Source organism: Pinus tabuliformis, chromosome 4_2 (assembly GCF_031772625.1).
Source record: "Pinus tabuliformis cultivar Carrire ecotype Pingquan chromosome 4_2, CPIR1, whole genome shotgun sequence".
Lineage (NCBI taxonomy): Eukaryota > Viridiplantae > Streptophyta > Pinopsida > Pinales > Pinaceae > Pinus > Pinus tabuliformis.
This window is the reverse complement of record NC_142304.1, coordinates 1060636121-1060642876: the sequence shown is the minus strand read 5'-3', so window position 1 is coordinate 1060642876 and position 6756 is coordinate 1060636121.

Here is a 6756-nt window from a genome sequence, read left to right as displayed (position 1 = left end):
ACACAAGAGATGAAAGAACTCCCTCGTGATGGTGACATATTTGGCATGCGAAAAACATCGTGGAGGGAGGAGAGTGCAAGCCTCCATGATAGATATGAAAAGGTTCAAAACAAGATGAGAGGGAACAACTTGTCATCTGGCCCTCCTTCTAGTGCCAAAAATGTTGATGGTCCTGGACCCACCAACATGTTAGGGGATCTCACTGGTAAGAATTACCAATTAGACCTTAGACTGTTTGGTGTAGGAGTCCCAACAGTGGGTCGTACGGTAATGCCTTGACTGCGGTTTTGCACAGAGGCAAGTAAGATTTCCCTGTTGGTAGCAAGGGTGTGATAGTTGTAGTAAGTTGAGGAAGGTGCATGAGAGGTTCTAACACATGTAGAGTGAGGTGAGTGTGCCCTTAGAACCTGTAATAGTACACGGCTTGGAAGGGAACACACAAGCAAAGATGCATCACAAGTTGGAAAGAAAGACAACGAGAAATCCAAAGTGATGTTTAAACCAACATCACATCTGCAACAAGATTTATAAAATTGCATACAAAATAGTTCATACACAAATGCATAAGTTAAATAACATACATTGCTACAACAACCAACATAGTCCAAATACAATAACAACATATGCATGAAAATTGTTAGCTCTGTTATATTAAGAAGTGTAAGTTCCAGTGATACAATACATCCATATCCAACCACTAGTTCCGATAGTGGAACATTACATCCACAACCTCCTGCTCCTCCAAAGAGATATACTAGCTTTGTGCAATGGAGAAGCCAAGGCGCATTACAATACTATCCAAGCTTTCTCTAAGATACTCCTATCGAAGTTTGGTTGATCAAAAGCCTATCTAATGAGTTATGAAGTCCTATTTATAGCAAAGGTGGGGTGACCCTTGACATTCCCCTTTAATACCGTTCATCTACTCTCATGACTCTTCAACTACTCTATGACTGTTACATTCAACTATCGACACTTGAACTTCCACTTGAAAAGACGTTACATTACAATGCACATGTGCCCATGTGAGACAAAATGGCTTGATAAAGCCATGCAAGACATTACTGACACTCGAACCGTTGTGGTGAGACCAATTCTTTGACATGTTTGTGGTGGTCAAAGTTGATGAGCTGATGCCAAGCTTGGTTGTCCGTGCACTCAATGGTGACATCTTGTTGAAGCGAGCTCTTGCCTTCGTTGCATCCAGGTGCACTATTATGGATCCTCTGTCCAACTTATCTAATAGCATGTGCATGGTTTTCCTGGTGTGACCGGACCTGAAAGATGTTGATACATAATGTCCACACTTCTCTCCAAGCATGTGTTCGTGGACATGCGCATCAACTTGTCGAGGTACATGTTCAGCTCCAGTCGGACTTATTTCTTGTCTTCGCTTTGGTGAGTGTGTTGAATGGGTGGGATCGCATGTGTGTGCACAATGAAATGCATGTTATCACATTCCCTTACATGTGATGAACAAAACTGCTCACCTTGTCTTCTCTGTGCCAGTTGCTGGGATGGATCTATAACTTGTACGAGCGCAGTTTCATCTGTGAGTGCACGTTGCGCCCCCTTCTGTACCTGTTCCTACTGCTACTCATTCTCTCATCTATGCAGCTCTTGTTCTTCCTTGAGTTGCTGCTTCAGCACATGCAACTCCTTCTCTGTTCCGTTCTCTACCTTCGCGGGATCTTCATGTCACGCCATCACCTCATTGCCTGAGTCTCCAAAATTGCTTTCATCACAAGTGGATCTGCTTGAGCTTGCAACTTTGTTCCGCCTCTATGTTGTCAACCAACTTACTCTTGTGTTCGTTGCATCCAGTATGTTTCCTTTAGTTGTTGTTGATGGTGCTGCTTGATTTGATATTGCTGCCATCATATATTGATGTCCTTGTCTATGAACAAAATGATGTCTTCATGGGTAGGCAAGTTCATAGACACTTGATCAACTGCATCCCCAAGTGTGCTTTAAACAGTGTATTCAACTCTGCTCTCCTGGAAACCATTGTACCTGTGTTGCTGAGAGGCTGATGAACACCTGCAATACCTGGAGACATGGAAACACTCATGGCAAGCAATCTGTCAGTCGAAAACCAAAACGAACTTGAGAACTGACTTGCAACATACATGTGTGGCTAATCATGAAGGTTGCGCAATTTCCGTCAGGAGGTTGAGAGACTAAGTGCCGAAACTGCACAAGGCACAGTCTGGGTTGTTAGTAGGCTAACTGATTGCTAGAACTGTGCAATGCACAATCCATCCTGGCCTGTTGAGAACTGAAACTGCACAATGCATAAATTCAGTTAGCAGTGACATGCAACTAGAAAACTGCATTGCGCAGTTTATGGGGCCAACGTGACACTACCTCCAAGAATTTCGCAATGCATGCCTGGAGGTCAGTGCTTGGCTAGACTTGTGCAATTTCTGGAGGGAAGGAAGAGCCTTCGCTTCTAGAAATGTGCAGTGCTAGCCGGGCAAGGCATGGTCCTGGCCAAGGCAACCTAGTCCGTCCAACGGGTGACTGAAAACATTAGAAGTGTGAATGCATGATGAGATGAGTGCAAACAAGAGTGAATGATCATTCATGCAAACAACAAGCGCAGGATTCAGAAAATGGTAAAGCAGGCTTGTGTGTGAAGCGAGTTGCCACATTGACGATCATTTATGCAAAACAGTGTCATGCATGCGACAATGAGATGCAAATGAAAACTAAAATGGTTCTTCTACAATCTAACATGCATCAAAACAATAGCAAGCCTCACTGAAATCAAGAAAACAACAATCACACAAAGCGAAACACAAAAAGCTATAGAAATGCAACACAAGACATGGAAGGCAGGATTACCCCAAAACAGTTGAGATGAATGTGCCGATGACTCCTAGATGCAATGTGGGATGTCAAACCTGCAAGGTCGATGTGAGGAATGAGCTCTACAGTGTCTAGTTCATGATTTTTGATAAAATCGAAGATGTGACGCGCATGCCCCAAATCTAGGAAGAGTGACACTTGGTGGGAGGTTTCTGAAATGATCCTTGCATGCAAAATCCAACGGCTAAAAGTAGATCCCTGAATCAAGTGATGTATTTGCATGTTGCCTTGCGAGAAGAAACCCATGCATGCAAATTAGTTTTTCTCAATCCTAGGGGAACCAGTCAACTCAACTGCACATGCAATTGTCTGCTCAGTTGGGACGAAAAAATGTGCATTTCTAGGAGGGCGTTGGGTTGGTTGCCTAGAGGAATTGTGCAATTTATAGGTAGAGCAGCTGACTCTTGCCCAAAATTGCACAATTTTTGGGCTGAGCAGTTCTGCTAGGAGGAATTGCATAATTTTTCTAGTGAACAGTGACAGGAAGATTTGTGCAATTATGGAGCCCAGCAAGCTGCCAGACATAATTGAGCAATTTCTGGAGGGAAGGTTGGTTCCCCTCCAGATTTGCACAATTTCTTGAGGGTGTTTCTCAACCTACAGCTGGACCAAGTTCAATGAATCATCCTATGATGGGGATGCAACAAGTTTTGATGGACAGGCTGTCATTCTGCAAGAAAATAACTAAAGTTGGTGTACTTGATAAGGCAAGACATGCTGGTGTGAAAGGTTGGTAGGGAGGCTCCAAAACGAAGCTAAGGAAAAATTTTGGAGGGTGGATGTAGCTGCTACAACATAATTATTAATAAATGAAATTGTAACAACAACAAAAAAATCCCAACATTTCACACATTGAAAGAGTTGAAAGATGAAAAACTATTGCAAGATTGCAATTTGACTGTCAAATATTAAAACATAGAAATTGAATTAATCATTCAAATTGTTATAACAAAGTGTTGGTTGTTGCACATGTATACTACTCTTCTTGTCAAAGGTACATTATGGATTGCTTAAAAAATCCCTTCGCAACATTTTAGTGGGTTGTCTAATAAGTATCTAGGCTTCCACTAAGCTAGTTAGCTAGGTTTACACTAAGCTAATTCATAGATTTACTCTACCCTTCACCAAATTTCCAGGGTAAACATGAGTTGAGGGATACTATGACTTGAATCAACCTCCTAGGTATAGTAAAGGAAGTGGAATCAACAATCGAAAACGTTACTGACTTCCCTCATGTGCTACAGGATCCCTAGGAGATAAACAACCACTCGAGGTGCCCAAATGATGAGTTAAATTTCTTTTTCAGTGATGTGGAGCCCTAGTCGTTCTAATGACAAGGTAAGCTAGTGACTGTAACCCTCCAGTCACTCTGATAATGCTACCTTCCAGCAACTGTAGTCTATATTTCCCAATTCTGTGCATGCAACCCCATAATTTGAGCCACTTTTTCAAGGACAAGATCCAGACCTCTGCCCAAAACTTGATAGAACTTTCTAGAATGATGAATGGCATAAGGAAAAATACATTAATTCAAAACTTGATCAAGGACTGGACCTAACCCAGACTAACCATGATAGAAATTCCATCAAATATATTGTGAACATGTAATCTACAAGTTATAAATGCATATTTGAGCATAGGGGTCTCATACTTATCTGAAAATCATCAAGAAGGTCTATTTCCCTCTCACAATAGATGCAATAACATCTATTAGGTCATGCATTCAATAACCATTCATTTACCAATCAAAACATCATAAGAATCATAACTAAACTAGGCCATGAAAACACGCTTATAACCATCATATAACTAGAATAATAACAATGATAGAATAGTCATCAATGCCACATAATAATAGGTATAAATACTCATGAAATACAAGAGGAAAATATCTCTTATTAAAATATGAAAATCCAACCAAGTTAGGGACTTCCATGTACCACCCGACCATAGATTGGGTTGAATCAAATCTTTCTTTCAGCCAATCACCCTCGTGTCATATTCCAAACATGAATGTGGGACTCACACAAAACAACCAATATTTCTTAGGCTTTAGCACAATCCGCCAAAACTGGACAAGGGATGCCTATGCCCAAAACAAGCACCTACACAACCAAGCTTTACCGCAATCCTGCCATTACTGGTCAAGGGACTCCTAGGCCCAAATAAAGAAACATACACTACGAGGATTTACCAAAATCCTACCAAAACCGGTCAGGGGATCATTAGGCCCTAAACAATCTTGGATGCCTCCAGATTTATTCACTAATACCTTGAGGAATTTTCTCATCTCCACCCACAAGCTTTACCACAATCCCACCAAAAAGGGTCAAGGGATTCCTAGGCCCTTGGGAATTTTCCTAAGACCACCTCAGTCGGTTCCAAAACCATTCGCCAACCCAAAGATCAGACAAGTAAAAGAATCCCATCACACAATGGCTATCCCGAAAAGGAAAGGAAAGGTTGAAACTATTGTCACCCTTGGAAAAACCCATGCCAATGACAATAAGAGAACAAAATACACACATGCATGTACCATGCATGCCAAAACTAGAAAGGAAATCATACATGCAACTCAATACCTACAAAGTAATCCCATTGTAGCCGCTTGATACAACTTTTTATTTCTTTATCCTTTCTTTCCTTTGCTTTCTTTTCCTTCCTTTCCCTTCCTTTCTCCAATGCTAGAGTGCTCCAAGAATTCTCTGTGTGGAATAGTATGAGAGAGAGATAATAGAGAGAGAGTGTAACACCATCCGCCCACACTTACCCAAGCTTACAGGTACACTGCTGTAAATATGTGATGACGAGTTACTAATATATAATTCAACTCCCTGAGTACAATTAAGGAATTGTAATTGACAAATGAAACCAAACTGACCTTCCTCAAGAGCTACATGATCCTCATAAGATAACCAACCACCCCAGGTGCCCAACCCTTGATTTAATTTGTTTTTTAACTGATCTAGACCCTGAGTCACTGCCGTGGCAAGGCCTCTATGTGACTGGAACCCTACAATCGCTCCCACAACCTTGCTTCCCAACCACTATAGATTTTTTAAACCAGTGTTGTGCAAGTGACTACGAGATTTAAGCCACTTTTTCAGGCTAGTCTCTAGACCACTACCCAAAACTTCATGAAACTTTCCAGAACAATGAATTACACCAGGGAAAATCCTTTCACACAAAACTTAGACAAGAACTTGACATAACCAGGCCTAACCATGACAAAAATTTCATCAAGCACATTATGAACATGTAATCTATAGGTCATAATTACATATCTAAACATAGAGATCTAAAACTTATGTGATAATCATCAATAAGGTCTAATTCCCTCTCACAATAGCTGAAATATCATCCATTAGGTCATGCATTCATTAATATTTCATCTACTAACCAGAACATGATGAGAGCCATAACTCAAGTCTGCCATAAAACTATGCTTATAACTGTTGGACACAGATTGTCATTGATGTCAATATGGCAATATTCGAGGAGCAAATGGAGCCAAGAGGAGCAGACGGAACGGAGCCAAGAGGAGTAGACCAAGCCAAAGGAGCCACATTGGAGCAAGAGGAGAAAATGGAGGAGCCATATATATATGCCAAAACAGAGCCATCAGAGGAAGCCGATTACACAATTGGGAGCTATCGGAGGCAAGACCCATATATATATGCGTTAACAGCTATCATAGCAACAATGCCAAAGGGAGGACTATCGGAGGAGTAGAGCTATCGCATATGCCAAGAGTAAGGTACATAAGCGGAGGAGCATATAAACAAATTTAAAACAGTAGATATATATATATATATATATATATATATATATATATATATATATATATATATATATATATATATATATATATATATATATATATAT